The following is a 21044-nucleotide window of genomic DNA, read 5'->3' as shown; positions in this document are numbered from 1 at the left end:
GCTCAGAAGGAGTGAGGAACATGGTAGGGAAAACCTCAATTACCTTAGAGAATCCTTAAATTGTTGTGTAAGGACTGTTGGTATAAATATGGATGTTAAAGGTGTTGCCAGGAAGGGCTCAGGAGGAAATGAGGAAATGTCAGTGGAAACTGGAAGAAAGAGGATCCTTGTTATAGAGCAGCAGAAAACTTACTGGAATTGTACCCCGCAGTTATGTGGAAAGGACAACTTGTAAGAGATGAACCTTGGCCATGCCAAGTGCCAAGAAGTGTTGGAGGTACGGCCAGGTTTACTCTTGTTGCTTAGTAAAATGCAAAAGGAAAGAGATAAACGGAAAGAAGAAATAGTAACCAAGGAGGAACTTGGATTTGATGACTTGGGGAATTCTCAGCCAATCCAGACTGAAAAAGACTAAAATTAAAAATTTCACTGTCAGGAAAACATGTTCTATGGTAAAAAAAAAAACTGAAGGTTTTTTACAAAAATCTTTTTTTAGTACCTCAGTAAGATCAAAAGGTCAGAGCATTCAGTCACACAAAAGGCTCTTTGAAAAGATTAAGTGTGTGACTCATAGGTCCCCTCAGCCATCTCAGTAGAAGGCAGGAGAGATGAGATTATCTATAGAGGAAGAGAGCCACAAGATTCTTGAGAATATTATACTAGTAGAAACACTGCCAGTTTGTACTTAAAGAGGCAGAAAGGAGACAAAAATGATTAAAAAAAAAAAAGTTGTATGATCTCCAAAATTCTACAGGCAAGAAGAGGGCAGCTAAAACCCTTCAGCTGCAAACCATGCTACCCTTAATGAAAAAGGAAAGATGACTGACTCAGAGGGTGGAGCCTTGATCCCCAAGGACAGAGCCAAGAATCAGAAAGGAGGTCTTAAAACCAAATCTAGAGTTTGCTCTGCTGGATTTCAAAATTGCTTGGGACCAGCAATTTTTATTTTCTCTCATTTTGAACAGAAATGTCTTTAACTGTTACCCTATTCACCATTGCATTTTTGAAGCGGAAAACTTGTCTCTTTAATTCCACAGTCTCCTAGGTGAAATGGAATTGTGCTTCAGGATGGATTATACCCAGAGCCTCACTCACAGTTGATTCAGGGAAAATTAAGAAGCTGCCACTGAAACTGACTTCAAGAATGCACTTTCATAACTGCAATCCAGTGACATAAAGGTACTGCCACTGCCACGATTGCTTGTTAACACCCACAAAGCTAGTGACCAGACACTAGAACTCAAACATGAAAAAGTCAACAGCATCATGGCCATGCTTGCCATTACCAGGCTTGTTGCCAGGGCAACAAGACGACAGTCTCTACCTCATTTCTATCTTCCAAATCTTGCACAAACACATCTAACTAATAGGATCTACTTTCATCTACTTACAACTTGACTTGAGCTATAAAGGAATATGAGACATAGTTTTGTCTTATCACCATTTGTATACAGCAAGGTATGCTAGAAGGAGGTTGGAATGAATACCTAGTGCCAATTCAGTTTACCCACAAGTCACCCATTATGCTAAATATCATGTCATTAAATCCTCAAGGCAACTCAATAAAAGAGACACAAATATTATTTCCAATTTATAGACAAGGAGGCTCAGAGGAGTTAAGAGACTCACAGAAGACCATATAGTTAGGAAGGAACATAAATAAAACTCAAGAGTCTCTGAATTTCAAGTTCATGTTCTCAATCATGGCATGCATTGCACTGATCGTCAAGGAAACCAAAATATAATGTAAAGGATCACCGATTTGCATGTTCAAAGTAATGGCAAAAAGTTACACAAAAGACAAACTTGTGGACCAAGTGAAGCAAGTGGAGGTCACCACAAACCTAAGTAGTCCTTGAGTAAATACTACATATCAGGTATTGCTCTAGGTACTAAGGATATTAGTCAAATAAACTCTTAAGTACAGGCATAGTAAGAACCAGTAAAGGGAGAGGCTTACTGTACCAGTAGAGGATAGAATGGGGGACTCAGACCTATGTAGAAAATCAGAGAAGGCTGCATTGGGGAAATTACAATTATACCAAGAGATTTCTGCCCTCCTAAGAGGAGCTAGTTAATTTGAACTGAACTCTTACAGTTGACACCTTAGAAACTTTTAATGAAATATTTTTTAATCTTATAAAAAGAATAAAAAATCTAGTAAGATAGCGAAGAGTTACCAGGCCAACATCTCCAAAAAGACTCAGACATAGACAAGATAAGCATTCAGAGCTACTTTAGGCCTGAGGTCATTTTCTGATCCAGAAGAAATATATAAGTTGAACTATAGTTGTGGTGACCTCCTAGGATGAGAGGGACTGAAGTCAAAATCTAGGTCCCACCCAACGTGGGGAATTGAACTCAACACATGCAGTGAGCTGAGCCTCTGAAGTACTTCACTTTGAGAGAGAGGATGAACCAGAAATAAACAGGCCCTCTTGTGAGCCCGTGGCTCGTGTTCAAATAACCTGGGAGCAAAGAATCTCAGGTTTGAATAGCTAGTAGGACCACCATAGCCCAGCAGAAGTAAATGAAAATCTTCTTTTATTTTTTTTATTTTTTTATTTAAAAAAAAATTTTTTTTTCAACGTTTATTTATTTTTGGGACAGAGAGAGACAGAGCATGAATGGGGGAGGGGCAGAGAGAGAGGGAGACACAGAATCAGAAACAGGCTCCAGGCTCTGAGCCATCAGCCCAGAGCCCGACGCGGGGCTCGAACTCACGGACCGCGAGATCGTGACCTGGCTGAAGTCGGACGCTTAACCGACTGCGCCACCCAGGCGCCCCGAAAATCTTCTTTTAAAGACTTGTTCCTAAAATAGATTTTCAAACTAATGACCAGCACATAGTCAAAAATAACCAGGCACATAAGGAAACAACTGAAACAAATTTACAAAGATTTCAACTAACAGAATCTTCTCACAATCTAGAAAAAAATTGTGTTTATAATGTATTTTAAAAAAGCAAAAACAAGATGGAAAAACATCTACAGGGACAATTGCTCAAAGAACTGAAGGGCTGATAAAAGTTAGCTAGGTATAAAGGGCAAGGGAGATGGGATGTGAGAGGTGAGGCATTCCCAGCAAAAGGGCCAAGAGGCTCCATGTTCTATCCCACCACAAAGCCACTGTATGTTAGATATTGTGGAAAGAGGCCAAAAGGGCTCAAGGGCAGAAAACAAGGGACAAGACATGGTACAATGTTAAAGAACCAAGATGACCAGAGGCTAGACTCTGATAAGCATTTTGGTCTCCATCCTGAGAACAACTACTTAAAGTTACCATCAAAGAATTTTAAATAAAAGTTGAAATAAATAAACTGGGGTTTTAGAGGATCATTCTAGTCTTCTGCTCATCTCTGAAAGGACAGACCCTTTCTCCCTTTACCCTGGGGGAACTCACACAACAATCCTGAGATCCACACTGAACTAATATTGCCCTCAAGAGTAAGTGAGCAAGGCAGTAGCCTGTGTCAAGTGACCTGCAGAGTAACCTAAGTCTCTTTGGGCTCATTTTGTCTGAGAATACAACACAGAAAAGATATAGGTGGGGCAGTCCCTGTTGACAGTCAACTAGGGGGTCCCATTGCCTGAGGCCTGCTAGGCCTCAATACCCACATCTGTAGAGAGACACTCTTGGCACAGCCTTGGGCAGTGTGAGCTCCCAGGTGACTTGAGTCATGTACCCTCAGCAGGCAAGGTAGTGTGTACGTGTGTATATGCCCATGTATGTATGTGTAGGAGAAGGGGTGGGGCAAGAAAAAAGAAGGGCCAAGATTTTCATCCTCAATGTTGAACTGAGCTCATAAGTGCAGTGTGGCTAAGGTCTGAGGGGAGCACTTGTAACCCCCACCAACTGAGCTACATATTGTGGGAAAACAAGCATACCTCAGGAGCACCTCATGAAGCTCCTCCTTCCTCATGCCAGATGGGAGATGCTGTGGATACATCACTCACCTGGAGCCCTAGCACTCCCACCCATACAGCATTCATTACCTACAGGCCACCAGCCCACCCTTCACTCCACAGCAGCCTTCCAGAGGATCATGGACAGGTCGTGACCCCATCAGGGACCAAAGCCCACCCCTGTTCCCTGCTCTGAGCATGCCAAGGGAGTCCCTGGAGTGTGTGGTGCAGGGGAGACCACTGTCAGCCCAAGCACCCCTGGCAGTGTTGGGGCCTTTGAGGAAAAGTTCATTTCGTCAATCAGCCTATTGTTGGCCTGCCAAGCGCAGGCTCGTCCTCCCCCGGTGTGTCACTGAGTGCTGTTGACACAGATGTCAACTGTCAAAGGTGCCCTCCACCCTCCGCCTCCCTCCCAGGACGTCCTGCAGGCTCGGCACACGGGCCTCTGTTGCAATGCTCCCCACTGGCCCCTTGTAAGAACCAAGATTGCCACACCTTCGGAATTGCCAAAACTTGACTGGATACTTCATCATGCGGATTGGCCATGGAGGCTGCAGCTGACATGGACAGGTATGGCAGATACTTGACTGTTTGCCAAGTGACAAATCCCAACTGAGTGAAACCTGCAGACTTCACAGTATCTACAGTGCATGCTTCCTCCTGCCCTCTCAACAGAAGAGGCTGGCAGTAGCTTTCTGGGGCTCATTTCCAGCATGGAAAGAAAGGGGCCACATCTCCATAATCTGCACATACCGGGCCTCAGCCAGCAGGCTAAAACCACAACACTGGCTGAGCTGCCCCCATTCCCTCTGGACTCAACCCAGTAATGTTCCCAGGAAAGACTGGGAACAGTAGGCACAACGTCAATCTATGCAGTGGGATCCCAATAACTTCCATCCTCATCCTTGTCCTTCATGAGTCCCAGTGGACCTCAGGAAAGAGGATATTTCATTCCATAGGCCATGGAATGGCTTTTGCTAAATGGTCATGTTTGTTGTCTCCAAAAAGGTCCACAAAACCTGGCCAAGGAAATGGCAAAGACAAAGAGTAAAATAGTTGGAATCTATTCCCAGTGAGCTCTCTGTCTAGATGGGGAAAGCGCGCGCGCGCGCACACACACACACACACACACACACACACACACACGGACTGTAGCACATGTAGGGTATATGCCCAGTTAATGGGTCAGTGGGATTCCTAAGGAAAAGTACTATATCCTGGTATGGATAAGACAGGCAGGTTTCCTGATTAGTTCCAACTTAGCTGGGTGGAATATAGACAGAGCAATGGCTTAATAAAACTGTCTAACAAGAATGAGCATAGTGCCTTGTGAGGACCCTCATCCTGGGACCACAGACTGGTGGCAACCTCTTGGGTATAAGCCATGCCACGATCATCACTGTTGTTCAAGGAGGGATAGTCCAGCCTTCAGGGAAAGGGACTTCTCCAAGAGCAGTCAGCCAGCCAGGTAGGGGCTTGTGCCCAAAGCTTGGCTGCAAAAACAGTGGCCCAGCCACCATCAAGGATGCTACACTAATATGCCCTGGGCTCCTTCTCACAACATGCTGTTCTGCAGAGCCAATGATTGGCCAAGATTTCATCTCTGGAGCCCAACCCCACAGAGCTGTAGCAAGAGGTTGAACAGAGGGTGAAGAGCCGAAGCAGTGTCCTGCCTAGCCCAGGCCAGGATAGGTTGACAGTAGAGGGTTTTGGGTCTTCTAATTTTGAAACATCTATATGACAACTATTTTGAAATCTCATTCAATTTTGAAATTTCCTCAAGATAAAACCCACATCTGATTTGGATGAGTTGATACCTTGAGCACTGGCAGAGGATGTGGTAATCAGTCTCCCCTGTCCTCATGACCTTGTGGGCTGGCTACATGAGCCCTCCTCTATAACCTGCCACAGGATGGGAACTGGCACATCATGGGGCTCTGCCCTAGTGGGAGGCAGCACCCATGAAGTCACAGACAAGGCTGCACAACCCCAGACTCCCAGCATCCAGCATAGTGTCTGGCACACAGTAGTATCTGATGAGCATGTGTTGTGCTTGTAGTCCTGACATTGTAATTCTCAAAGTCATTCAAGTGCCCAGTGCCTCAGTTTACCTAGATGAAATCAGCTCATGGTTTCCTTGCTCTAAGAAGCTCTATCAGTTGAACAATACCATTGTTAGGGAAGACTTGTAAGCTCTACAGAGCACACAGCTTTTGGTCCATGACCTGGATCTACACGTGTACAACAAGTCAACAAGAGGCCCAGGGACCAGGCTCCAGAGAAGCTTACATGACTTTTTCACTGGAAGAAGCACGTGCCCTGACAGCTCTCACAGCAGAACTCAAAAGAGCATATGAAAAGCTGTATGCAAAGTTATAGTGCTGAGGTCACTGACCCTTTGATGTAGCAAGTTCTTCAGAGGGAACACCCACCACCCCATCCTGCCTTGAATACCAGGTTGACACCAGCAATAGTGCCCAGAGGAAAACAGCAGTTTGTGTTCTGTCGTGCAATTGCACTGAAGAACATTCTGGAAGACTTCTTTTCCAAGTCAGGATTTCTTCCCCGGGACAGAGAAATTAAGGATGATCATCTGCATGAGTGAGATCTTTTAGGACTGGTGTAAATTATCTGGGTGTAGCAGTGGCAGGTCTCCACCATAAGATGCTTCAACTGACAGTACTTATCTATTTTCATGTGACCGTGATTATACTGTGGCAGCTGTACCGGTTGTACAGCACAAGTTATGATTCTAATTCTGTGAGCGCTGAGCGGTTCAGTCATGTTTCAGAGATACCTCCAAGCAACGTTCACTTGTTCCACAGCTTCCCTTCAGTGCCTACTAAGCAGCAAGCATGGAACTAGAGGTGCTTCCAGCACAATGGGGACAGGCAGAGACCTTTCAACTGGAGATGGAGCAAATGGAACTCTCTCAGACTGTGTTTTCCTCCAGACCTCTGGCCTTGCCCTCCATCACAGCCATGACTCCCTCTGAGGCCAACCTGAAGAAGACTCACCAAGACCTCTGAGCATGGTCAGGAGACCATGGCCTCAGATCCTGAATCACCCATGCCCACAGCTTCAACTCTCACAGCCTCAGCTAGCCCATATGTAGAATGGGTATAAAAGAGTACTTCCAAAAGAGCCAATAAGAGGAGGGCCTAACAGCATAGGTGATACCTTTTATCCTAACTGTTCAGTTCCTACTACAGAAGAAAGGCGGGGAAGCAAGGGTCCGGGTCCCCTCAGGAAAGGTTCTCAAATCTGTCCTCAGGTCCTGCCAGTTCCCAACCACTCTCAACAGGTCTCCAGGCTGCAACAGGTTCACAGTCTAGGCCCACCCCACGTCTCCCCAGAGCTGTGAACAAGGCATCCCTCCTGCCCCAGGCGGAGGCAGGAGGACACCTCAACATCCCGATTAATCCTGCTCAACCTCCGTGCAAGCAAAGAGCTGGGGGGAGGGGGGTTGAAAGAGGCAGGTCTCCACCATGACTCACCTGCAAACAAGGTCACTACCCATGAGGACTAGGCCTGGCGTGACCTGGAGGTGACCCTGAGAGGGAAGGAAGGCCCTCCCTCCACCCTAAAATCTTTCCCAACACTTCTCATGGCTTCAGTACTCACTACTAGAGAGAATTTCTTCGGAGGCCAGAGACAGGGTAAGACTGAGGAATTCCCTCTTAATAACTAACATTTTTAGCACATGCACTAGTCACAGTTTTAAACATTCTACACAGGTGGAATGATTTAATCTTCCCCATAGCCTATGACTTAGGTATTCTTATGCCCATTTTATAGATGAGGAAAGCAGACTTAGATAAAGAGACATGCCCAGGGGCACCTGGGTGGCTCAGTCAGTTGAGCGTCCGACTTCAGCTCAGGTCATGATCTCATAGTTCCTGAGTTTGAGACCCTCATCGGGTTTGCTGCTGTCAGCACAGAGCCTGCTTTGGATCCTCTGTCCCCCACTCTCTGTGCTCCTGCCCCACTCATGTTCTTTCCCTCAAAAATGAATAAACATTTATTTTAAAAAACACACACACACAAAGAAAAAGAACCATGCCAAAATGTCACAACAGCTAGTGAGTGGCAGATCCAAGAACTGAACCCAGACAGCCTGATCTTACAGCCCCTTATTTTCTTCTCCACACCTTCACACAAAAGGGACCTGGCCAAGGAAAGTGGTTTATAAAGTATTTACCAAAGAGCCCTAGACTTGTAGGGTGGTGGCTTGGGAGGTACTAAGGAGGCAGAAAGAGAAGAGGGGTAAGCCTCTGATACCCTCCCCATCTTAGTCAATACAGCTTTCTTAATGCCGAACCTCAACTAGAAACCTCAACTAGACAGTCCAAAGGATTGAAGGGAGCTGGAAGACCAGAATCCAGATGAGAGCCATCTAACTTGGGGCCTTGGAAACTAAGGGTCCCTTCTTCAGAACTTCCCTAACCCTCTTAGGGCCTGGAAAAAACATGATTACAGGTCCAGAATGTAAATGGTACCAGCAGATGGTTTGGGAAATTAACACACACACACATACATTTTGTCTCTCTCAGTCTGTCCTCAGCAATGCACCTAGATGGATGATCCATGAGTTGTCTTTGGCCCCTGATCAGCCCCACCCTCATATAGGACATCCTGGGGCATCTATCTGGGAGCAATGATCCAAGATCAAGTCTAGACTCTTGTCTCAGTGGCTGTGTGGCCTGTGGCAGTCCACCTGTGTTCTGTGCTGCAGGTACCCCATCTGTAAATAAAGTGTTGCAGAGGCTGAAGCCTGTGCAATGGTTCAGACTCAGAAGGGAGCTCGGATCCATCTGTCCTTTCCCCCACGACCAGCAAGTTTCTAAAGACAAGGGAGAGTCTTGCTCACCTCTGAATCCTTTGGGAGGGGCACAAGTCCTCACAGGCAACATGTGCTGGGCATATGTGGCTGGGCTACAGTCACCTGTAGAAGCTGACCTTGGGAGCAATGAACCACACAGGGCTTGGTGCAACATGGGCCTGGGCCAGGCACTTGAGATTTGCTTCAAAGTACAACAGACGATGACATCCTCAGCCTCTGCTTCCTGTCCAACCTCACCAGCAACTGTCTCCACACCCAAGAGGACCCTACACTGAAAATCAGTCTGGGTGGACAGAGGATCATGACTGTGGTGGAGCCCAAACCTCTTCTCCTTCCCATGGGGACAACGGTGACCACAGGAAGACAAGGCAGGACTGATAAAAGTCGAGGAAGAGAGGGTCAAGACGGCCTCTCTCCTCCCAGCCCGCTGCTGGGCACACAGACCATCCTGGCAGGGCAGACAAAATCCCTGCTCCCAACTGTGCTTCACTTCCATTCCCTCTTCTGCTCCCCCCACACCTCCTAGAGCCTCCACAAACCACTCAGCCAGGAACTCTGGACAGATAGCCAGGTTCTGTCTCTTTTTCCCACCTCAAACCACCCACCTCAGGCAGGAGGCACCAAAACCTGGGGAAGGCAAGTAACATCTATGGCTAGACGGTGACTGCACAGGGCAAAGACGGGACACGGCCAGTTCAAGGGCCCCAACACACTGTTCTCAAAACACTTCCATGTGACTCAGTCACTTCCAAGAGGGCTGAGGGTCTCTCACCCTCCACCTCACACCCCTAGCAACGAGCAACGCTCTACCTGAGGAGCGTCTATGCACTGTGTCAAGGCACTTGTGTTGCACAGGACCTGGAGCACAGTTTGGTTTGAATTGAGGAATGCTGCATCGGAAGGCCCACATCCCATAGAAGGTGAGCCCTGTCACCGCAACTACAATCCTCTCACCTCATCTCCTCAATCTCATCTGACCAAAGCTAAAGTAGGAGGCAGCTTGGAAGGACTAAGGGTCTTGGGTCAGCCCCCCATGTCCAGAGTGAAGCAGGGGCAGCCAGGGAGTCGAAGAGCCCAAAAAGGTCATGATACTGGTCCTTGTGACCCCCCCCGAGTCATCCTTGCCCCCATGCCCCCCCACACCTGCAGCACTCTCAAAGTTATCTCACTTTCCTCCTCTGATGATGCCCAAGTAAACATGTTCAAAACACACCCTCCTGTCTGAATGAAGGAGCCCACTCTCCCAGATTAATCTGCCTCCCCATAATAAGGGTTCAAACAAGATGTACCCCCCCCGCCCCCGAATGGATGCCTTTCTCTAACCCCACACTGGCAATTACTCCCAATTACACGATGTGACAAGGTGCTGGGGCTGGAGCACTTAACTGGGGTCCTACATTATGCAATGTTTTTAATCCTCTTACTTAAGGTGGAAAACCGATATGGCACTCTGAGTTCACGTGAATGGCTGGAAAAATAATTCTAAGAAATAAAAACATCGCCAACATATCACCTTACAGGCTCCCCAAAAGGATTAAAAGGATGCATAGTCTGAATTTTCAAATGCCCTCTGCTGAACTCCTCTGGAGTCTTTTCTAGGCAAAGGCTCCTCAGAGAGGGTCCAAGCGGGGATTCCCTGAACAAAACAGCAGTTCCTCTGTTGCTTTGGGTGACTTCCATCAGCTAAAACCCCAAGGCCCTCCAGCTTATGCCCATGGACACAGCCAGGAAGGACTACCTGAGTCCACTGCTCCCCCAGAGCATGTAGGGTGCAAAGGCCAGCACTCCCCCATCCAGAGCTCAAGCCTCATCCCTCCTTCATCCCTAAGGCAGGTCCCACCTTATAAGGCTGAGAAGGACCCTCCGTTGACCTCGTGGACACACCAACAGACCCAGAGGCCACAGAGATAACCCCTGCATCAAGGGTAGAGACTCCTGGAGCAGCTCAGGCCTTGGACAAGGCAGAGAGGACCTCCTAAACCCCATCCAAAGGTCCTTAGTACACAATGGGCTCTTTGTTTTCTCCCTGATGAGCTCAGCTATCCATCCTTGCCAGGATGGCATTCCACAATGTATTCACCTAAGGTCACTGGACGCTCCAGTTGCCACCTAGCAATAAATGGGCAGGTGGGCAAGCAATGGGCCCTGGCTTCTGACACCCATACCCCAGCCCGGGACCTGGCCTTTGGATGGGAGGGAACAGTCCGACACTAGCAGGTACAATTACAGTGGCTGGGCCCATTAAACCTTGGGAATAAAGAGCGGGCCTGGTAATTACCCCTAATCCCCTTCGAGCCTTTGTCTGCTAGCAGCACTGCCTTAAGCCTAATGGTGTGAGATAAGTAGCCAGACTCCCTAGCCCTCCCCCAGAACTGCCTCAGGCAAGTCTAGGGTGGGGGCACTCAGTTCAAGCCCACCTGGATGCCACTCCTAAAAGGTTCCTTCAACAGGACCCTCCACCAAGAGGCAGATCCGCATGGCCCCCACAGGACAATGAGGCCCCTGGGGCTACAAGATAGTGGCAGCTGTGGCAGCAGAAGAGGAGGGGGAAGATTGCAGATACTGGAGGGAACTGTCTTTGGCCAGGAGGTTTCAATCAGGAAAAGCCAACCAACCACTGGCCACCTGGAACCAACATCCATTTCCATAACCATATTCTGGTTGTGCTCAAACAGAATTCCTGCACCCAAGGAATTGTGTGCATGACATAGATTGTGGTGTGGAGAGATTCACCAGTAAAGCGCCTGGCCCTCAGACTGATGAGTGGATGCCTGTCTATTACAAAGGACCCAGAAGCTTCCACTCGTGTTGGTCAGCCTCACTGCTCTTTACAACAGCCCTAAGAAGCAGAAGGGGCACCTGCGACCCCAGACATCACGCCCTTTGTCCTCTGATCCCATGAACCCACTTGGCACATGTTGAGAGCAGGGTTTGCCCAAAGGGAAGTCCCCAGGGTGCACCTCAACAAAAGACAGGTGCTACCTGTGCACATTCTCCTCTTCCTTAAAACAGTCCCACCCCCCCTCCCAGCCTCTCTCTTATTCTTTTATAAAGACATATGTCCTAGCCCATTTAAAGAGGGGAGTTCCTGGGGACTGTTGCAAAATTTCTCTATTTCTCTAGACAAGTCAGAAATTCAAAGTGTTAGGTAAAATATCCTAACTTTTAGATAGCAGCAACCAATGGGGCCCCTGGGTGGTTCCATCGGTTAAGTGTCTGACTTCGCCTCAGGTCGTGATCTCAGAGCCTAGAGCCTGCTTCCAAGTTTGTATCTCCCTCTCTCTCTGGCCCTTCCCCACTCGTGCTCTCTGCCTCTCGAAAATAAACAAACATTACCCCCCAAATTTTTTCAAATAGTAATAAAAAATACCAGCAACCAATTCCAGTAATTTAAAACACAGAATGAACCAAACAAACGTGTCTGCAGGCACACACACATCCTACTTGCAAGCTCAGTGGTCCTCAGTTTGCCTGGTTTTGTGCCCCTCTAACCTACCTCAAATCAAGTTCTGACAGCAAGTACCACATCACCTTCGTGTCTATTGCCCTGGCACCTAACACGGAGCCTGGCACACAAGACATACTCATTAAATATTGGGTAAATGATTGATTGATTCATTAACCATTGGGTAAATGACCGATTAAATGAATGACAAACTGAGGGTGGACAGTCAAGTCACCTGTGCAAGGTGCCCCAGCTGTTAAGGATAAATCAAAGATGAACAGCCAATCCCGGGCTCCTGACTAAATGTACCTGCCACAGCGACATGTTGTTCCCTCGGGCCCACTCAACATTAATAGAAATTAATAGAAACAGTCCTTCTTGCCTTCTGTAATTGTAATCTACACTTACAGTTTAAATTCCAGTGTTTCAGGTGACGTTTTGCATCCCCCAACCTCCCCAGTAGAGGAGAGCTGGGCTGCAGACCCCTTCTAAGCATGATAATTGAGGATGCATAGTCCAGGGGCTGGGTGCAAAGGTTTGCAGACCTCAGCAACCCACAACACCAAAGAACAGCCCCTTGTGAGGAACCCCTCTCTGAACTTAGGAGGCTGATGTGGTGTAGTCTTCTGAATTCTGTCACCACCAGCAGCCAATGTCAATGGAGTCTTTAAGCACCAGATTCCTGACCTGGAGTCCTGCCCTGAGGGGCCACGTCACATATTCAGCTATACATGGCTATCAGCCTGTGAGGCCAAAGCACAATACCTAGTCTTCCAGCTGAACCCAGCACCTCAAATACTGCCTGTAAGGACTATCTGATGGCACACAACCACATTACAAACCTGCAGAAAGGGATCTGCAATCTCATTTCAAGGCTCAAACAGGGAAGGACTGAACTCTTCCCATCCTACGTGGTTGCTGGCATAAGTCAGTTACTTGCAGCCGGCTGAAACGGGGTTTCTTGCTGGCTTTCAGCCAGAAGCCATTCTCAGTTTCTAGCTGGTTGTTGGCTGGAGACTGCCCTCAGTTCCTTGCCATGTGGGCCTCCCACATAGCTTCATCAAAACCAGCAAGGCAGAGAGACTTCTGGCAAAGCTGATGTTCACAATCTCATGTAAGCCATCATAGAAGTGATACCCCATCACCTTTGCTGCATTCCAGTAGTTGGATGGATGTCACAGGTCCCTGTCGATCACATCCAAGACAGGAAGGAACTGTATAAGGGCATGAGTACCAGGAAGAAAGGATAACTGGGGGTCAATTTATAGTGTCCCTCACACTGCCTAACTACAAAGTAAAGAATTTGTTATTTGCATAAATTAGAATGATTTATTGCATAAATCCAAAATGACCAGGAGAAAGGAAAAGAAAACAATAGTAGATAAGAGATGTCAACACTGTTTTGGAAGCCAGCAAGTAAGTGGATGAGTGATGCTCGCTTAGGCTCCAGCATTCTGCAGCCTGCTAAGCCTGCACTGGGCCAGCCTTCAAGAAGCAAGCTGCTGTGTTCCAGAAGCTCAGAAGTTCAAGTGAATTAGAGGTAATGATGCCTCTGAAGGCAGAGGTGCAGCTGAAATGGAAAAGAGAATGAATAAAGTCTTTAAAAGGAGCAGGTGAGACCTCCATCCCTAGATGCTTTCCCTAATCCTTATCATCCACATTATTATTTCTCTCCCAAACTTTCAGAAGACAGTTCTATCCTCTGTATTCAGAAACAACAAAGCAAAACTCAGAAGCGATGGGGTACCATTCTGTGAAAAGTAATATACACAACAGCAAAATCCCCCAGACCCCTTTGTCCTTTTGCATCTAAGACTTACATATGCCATGATGGGACATTTCTCCCTGAAACTAACCAGCTCCTGAAAAAACTCAAGACACCTTTATTTGATGGTCCCCAGCTGGTTCCTACCCAATCACATTGCAGACAAGTGCATTTGTCGACAAGTCCCACCCATATCCAGAGGACTTCACACCAGCATGTTGGTGCCTCCTAAGTATAAACCAAAAACCAAAAAAAAAAAAAGTATAAACCAAAAATCACCAGATATTGCTAAGAGCCTCACACATACACACACACACACACACGTCACACACATACACACACACACACACACACGGACTACAACCAAGAGGACAACATAAACAATATATAAAACAGGAACTAAAAGCTGCAAGGAACAAAGAACAAAAAAGAGCTCTAAGAAATCAAAACCTGGAAAGCAAGAGTAAAAAGTTCAATACAAGTTTGTAAGATAAAGTTGAAAACTTGGTCTAGAATAGCAGTTTGCAATGTGTGGTCCTCAGACACCTAAGGGCTCCTGAAACCCTTTCAAGGGCTCCATAAAGCCAGAATTATTTTCATAATAACACAAAGCCATTATTTGCTTTTTCTACTGCATTGACATTACTCTGATGATGCTAGAGCAACTGTGGATCAAACTCCTGATGCCATAACAAAAATTAAGACCATGGCAGCAAAATGTACTAGGAGTCCTATATTCTTTACCACCATGCACCCACAGTAAAAATAAATGTCAGGAAATCTTTTCTCCATAATGGACAAAGTCAGCTTTTCAATGCAAGGAAAGCAACTGCCAATATTTGTTACTATCAAAGTTGAGTTTTCCAGCAAAATTAGAATCATAGGTAATTTATCTACTGTCATAAGCTTGAGAACATACTTTTCTACTTAGACTGGTAGTGATATTTACCTATCTAGTTGCTTGATATTATATGAAGAAACATAGCAACATTGAATATAACTCAGTGAACCAATATTTGCCAAAAGATCAAGGAATGATGTTACAAAACCAGGCAGAGGTAAAATCCACTCAAAGCACAAGACAGACCAATGGCTTTTAATCTAACAGAGAACACAAAGTTCACCGATCAAGTTTCAGATTCCACACTGAAACTAATCATTAAGAATTTACCATTGTAGAGTTCTGGTATAACATCAAAGAAGAGAACCCATGAGTGCATGAAAGGGTAGTAAAAATACTCTGCCTTTTTCCAACTACACATCTGAATCAAACTAGAGTTTCTTCACAGACTTCAATCAAAACAACGTATCACACAGATCGCAAGGCAGAACCTGGTGAGAATAGAGCTATCTCTATGAACTGGCACATTAAGAAGGGTGGCAAAAATAGAAAACACAGTCACATTTTCACTAAATGTTTGCTTTGAAAAAATACATTCATACTTTCGTAAATTATGTTATGTATGTTCACGTGCAGTGGGTTTATTATAATTTTTCATGAATTACTCCATACATCTATGTTTTAATTTCTTTAATTTCTAATATCAATAAGCATAATCTACATAGACAAAGACTCCTGGAGATTCTCAATGATGTTTAAGAGTGCGAAAAGATTCTCAGGCACCTGGGTGGCTCAGTCGGTTAAGCATCCCACTTTGGCTCAGGTCATGATCTTGTGGTTCATGAGTTCGAGCCCCACATCAGGCTCTGTGCTGACAGCTCGGAGCCTGGAGCCTGCTTCAGATTCTGAGTCTCCCTCTCTCTCTACCCCTCCCCCACTCAGGCTCGCTCGCTGTCTCTCAAATAAAAAAAAATTTTTTTTTAAATGTGAATAGATCCTGAGACTAGAAAGGGACCTGAGACCAAAAGGTCGGAGAAGAGCAACCAAAAGATGGAAATTAGGAGACAAGGTTAATGAGAGAATCAGCTCAGGAGGCTCAATCTAAAACAAAAACAAAAACAAAAACAAAAACAAAAACAAAAACAAAAAAAACAGGAATTCCATAAAGGAGAAAATGAACAGAGGGCAGAAATTTTTATCGTATACATAAGGTAAATCCCTAGAGTTGACTATAAGTATCCACCAAGGGCCAAAAGCAATGCCTTTTTAAAAAAAAAAATTCAAATGAAGCAATGGAAATGTGAATTTTGGTACCCTGGTGAGAAAGGGACAATCCTCCAAGCTCCTTGGTGGGGGGAGGGTGCACAGACATGGCGAATGTGTGGAAATGGGCACATCCTGAGAAGTGGGACACCGAACAGCACCTGCCTTGTCAGATAATGGACAAGCTTCTAAGGGAAAGCACTTTCAATCTAGGATTTGATATTCAGCCAAAACAGTCATCAAGAATAAAAGCCACACAAAGATATTTTCAGTCATGCAATACCGCTCAATTTTTACATCGCACATCTTTCTCAGGAAGATCCTGGAAGGTATGCTCCTTGAAGGGGAGTCTAGACACAGGAAAAGTGAGGCTTGGAGCCCAGGACAGAGGTGAGGCAGCAAAACTCCCGGGACAATGGTGAAGGGGCCACACAGTGTGGCTGCAGTGTCCACGCTGGGGGGAAAGAAACCAAACAAGTATTACCTGATGCCTTTGAACATATTCAGGAAATATATTCAGTGAAGTCAGAGAACTGGAGAATAAATAGAAAACCAAGCCAACAGAGAAGCAAGTTGGTTGCTATGTACCTAATTCCAAGGAAAACAAAAAGTCTATCGGAAAGAAGGTGATCGCAGGACGCTACATGGATACGGGCATCATTCGGGTATTTACAGTTACAAGCGTGTGCTGCCACACTTTGGAAAGAATCTCTCTTATCTCTTTAGATCACGAGAGAAGTGATCTAGGAAACCTGAATTCCCCATCTCTCATAACTGGAAGTCAAAAAACAATAAACCTGAAAAATCAAGCATGAAGTAGTATACGTAAATTATCTAGAAATGTGGGAGGTACCAAAACAAACAACTGAAAGAATTAAGAACAGTCAACCTCTAGAAAGCAGGAACCATGGTGGGAGGCATGGGGCAGCGGGCTGCTGCTTTTCATTACGAGCTTATTACTGCTTGGCTATGAATATGTATTCCTTTGATAAAAATAAAAGTGAAATTAAAAACTACCCAGGCACCAGAAGAGCCAAACTCCCCTTCTCATTCTCAGCCTCTAATAAACATTCCTTGAATTTTTACTTGCCTCTAACCCTTAACCATGGGGCCAGTTTTGAGTAGGCAGCCTGGCATCATTAGGGGGTAGAGGCAGTTTGGGTCCCTCTGTCCAACTGCGTTACCCACCTCTCCTGTCGCTGACACTGAAGCTACCCCCAACCAGCCCTGTCATTGTCATTGCCACTCACAGGGTCCTCATACAAGGTCTAGCTCACAGTAGGTGCCTCATAAGCATTATAGGACCCACTAAGCCAGACACCGACATTTGCCTCCTTTCTCCAGATGAGACTGATGTTCAGCCACGCCAAGAGGCAGGACCTACTCCCCAGGGTTCCTCAGCTGCAGAGCGGGGATGTGAGGCCAGGGGCTCAGTCCATCTCTCAAACCCACGTTCGTCTTCCAAGCCAGCTGTCACCTCTTTCCCTGAGGCTGCCACATCCTCACCCACCTTCCCACTCCCTGCAAACCTCAGAGCATCACCTGCTCCCCTCAAGAGTCTTTTAAGGTCTGCCCATCATCCCAGAGACCCTCAATTACTCACATATATTTAAAAGAAAGCTGACATGTGCCACTGGAACATCACTGTGGCAGGCAAGGACGCAGGACCAGCAGAATTACACCTCTTCTGAGAGAGAAGGAAGCTTAGACCAGGGAGAAGAAGGGAAGTGTGTGAAGCCACAAAACAGGTACCCAGCTGGCCTGACTCACCTTCAGGCAGCCCTTCAGCTCTACCCAAAATAGGCCCCTTCCTTGTCCTCATTCAAGCTTTGGGATTGGCCTGTTGATAAGCATGAAGAACCACTCCTGGGTCTCCAAAGTCCAGTTTTGATCCTACTCTTCAGTGACAACAGTGGAGAATGGATGCCAACAGACACTATAATACGTGGTGGTTGGGTCCAGTCAAGAGGAGAACACAGTGGAGCTTGGCTGCAGAGGGAGCAGGGCTGAGGTCCAGGTCCCCAGACACTCAGGCTTGCAAAGTCTGCTACTGGGAATCCCAAGAGGACAAAGACACGCCTGGGTGTCAAAGCGATCCACAGGCTTTAGAGGAAATACCTGACTTCCCAGAGAGGTCCCAAGCTGTTCCTGAGGACCAAGTAGAGCCAGGGTCATGGGGAGGGCACGGTGGCGGGCCAGCATCCCCATGGCAAGAGCGACATCATTTATCCTCCAAACTCCCATGCAGGGCAGCCCAGCTGGCCACAAGGAAGTGTTCCCCCAACATTCGTTAGCTTGAACTGTACTAAAAACATCCTGAGAGCATTTCCTGATACTGAAGATGGGTCACTCACAGGGCTGGGCACAGAGTGTCTACTGAATGAATATGTAAACCCACAATTCTCTGTGTGCCAGCAAGCTGGCTCTGCCCACTTTATAAGAGGTTCTGGCCTCTTTCAGGGGAAAAAAAAAAAAAGGTAATTGTTCCCTGGATACCAGAGTCTTTTTTCACTCTATCAAAGGCACGAATGGTCAGTTCTCAGACCCAAAGGAGTTCTATAAAGAAGCCCCCTGCCACTAAAGCCGACATGCTTCTCTCTCTAGATCATTGCTTCTCAAGTGTGGTCCCACAATTGACAGCAACAGCATCACCCAGGAACTTGTTAAAAATGTCAATTTCTAGGACCCACCCCAGACCTAATAAATCAGAAATTCTGAAGATGCATAGGACCTGGAAATCTGTTTTAATAAGCTCTGGAGGTGATTCTAAAGCAAGATGGTTTGAGAACCACTGCTCTGGATAAAAACCCGCCCACAAACCCTGTACAAAGCAAACTTCTTCCTCTGAGTCGGGGGGGAAAAAAGTTGATGTCTTGATGTCATAGATTATGCATTATTAGCATCATATCAAATTCCTCCAGAATCATTTATTCAGTACCTAATCAATGTATGTCTACATATACCTACATATACACAAGTATATATAATATTGAGGGGAAATACACATAAGCACATGAATATATCCACAATAATTTTAACAAGTTATGTTTTTGCCACTCATTTCCTAAGTTCCTCTACACTCCCTGAGCCTGGGACTCAGTTAGCTTTCCCTGGAGCATGGGCCCACCCCTGATGATCTACCCAAACAGTTGTTGAGTCCACTCTAGGGGAGCCAGAAGCTAAGCGAGCCAGGAGGATCCCTGCAGAGTTCACACCCAGCCTGGCCCCTGGGGCTTACAGTCCAAGACACGTGTGAAAGCACCCCTCACCCACCTAGCACATAAGATCCCCTTCTGTTGGACACTTTCCACTCCCCTTCTTGCCCTCTTCCTGCTTGGTGAGTCCTGTCTCACATGCTCTGGAACTATGCAAGGGCAGAGCCCATTACTCCCGCCCACCTTCATCCGGAGCTGCTGATTGGGCCTGGACATCTGGTTCCTCTCTCCCCTTTTCCCCAGCTAACCTCGCCCAGTCAGCTTCAAGATGATCGTGGCTCTGGCTGCCTCACTGTTCAGAGTGAGACACTGCATTTCCCTCTTCCCATGTCCCCACCCAATCGGTTATGGGCCCATGGCTATTGAAGGACAAGTAGGCCCAGCCATGGATTCGTGGGGTCCCCCTAGGAGCGTGCCACAGACCAGCCCAGCTGGAGACCTGGGGCTGCAACATGGACCCCTCTGAAAGCCTCATGAAAGCATTCCAGGATGTAATAAACCCGTCAGGCCCTGGCTAATTTATATCTAAGCGGATGCTTTCCCATTTTTCAGAATGTAAATGTTTAGATTGCTGCATTCCCCTGCCACGGCATCCGGGGTCCTGGCACGTAAGCAGCGAAATCAGCCGGCTTTCCCTCAGGGATCCTTAGATGGAAGAGCCATGATGCCAGCCTTCCTGACTGGGAAGAGCTTCCTGCCCTCCAGCGGCCCCATGCAAACCCCACCCGAAAGCAGCCTGTGCTCCATGCTCTGGGTCACACTCTCACTTTTACAGGGAAGGAGAGGAGAAATGGCATTTCAGAAGGCAGGACTTCAGAGCCAACAGCCACTCGATTAGCTAGGTACTCTAAGAGATCGTTCCTCTTCTATTTCTTTCTGTAATGTTCCTCTTTTGCTCTGGCCTCAAATACATTTTATTAGATCTTTGCAATGTATAAACAGAGAAGTAGATTAGCGGGAATAAATATAACACAACTATCCAAGGAAACAGTGCTGTTCAGCCGACTGAGCCCAAGCATCCCACCGCCCACTCCGTCCAGGGTTGCAGGCACTAACCCACGGGACCCCACCAGCCAACACCCTGGGTGGTCCACCAGCATGGGCAGTCCCCAGGAAAGAGAAGCTCTCTGCCAAGGATGCCAGGAGCACAGGAGATCACTAACCTCTCCTTGGGGTCCAGACACAGGACAGCCAGCTCACCAAAACCAAGGGAACCACAGACAACAGCCCACGTGATAAACCATTGGCATCCAAGGACCTCAACTACTTTAACCAAAACATGGCCATCATCCCAGCACCATGTTCCACAGACAGGCGTCAAGTAGTTCCCGTGTGAGTCAGGCAAACCACTCAGCTTTTCAGTTTCCCCACTGGCAAAGCAAAGCTGACAGTGCCCAACACTCGCCACCTGCAAAGAGTGCTATGAGAAGTCCAGAAACGCCACAGGAGAAGGCTTAAGAGTCACAGGAGGTCACGGGAGTCAGCCATCCAAGGAGGTAGCAGAAAGCTGTGCCTCACAGCAGCAGCTCTGATGGGAGTCACACCGCCCAGTTTCTGTCCAGCCTCTCCTGACTGCATGTCCTTGGGCCAAGTCACCTCACCAAGCCCCCAGCTTCTTACCAGTAAGATGGAGATGATGTGATATCAACCTCCTAGGTTGTTACTAATACTGAACACGTATTGAGTATCTAGTCTCCTAATCTGAGGACAGCCAGGTGAGATCACGTGAGTGGCCTGGGCACCTGGAAAAATGTTCCTTCCCTTGAG

The sequence above is a fragment of the Lynx rufus genome, unplaced genomic scaffold, assembly GCF_022079265.1.
Source record: "Lynx rufus isolate CCGP_SWC_20201006 ecotype Redwood Valley unplaced genomic scaffold, mLynRuf1.p SCAF_1, whole genome shotgun sequence".
NCBI classification, from domain to species: Eukaryota; Metazoa; Chordata; class Mammalia; order Carnivora; family Felidae; genus Lynx; species Lynx rufus.
Note: the sequence above shows the minus strand (reverse complement) of the source record.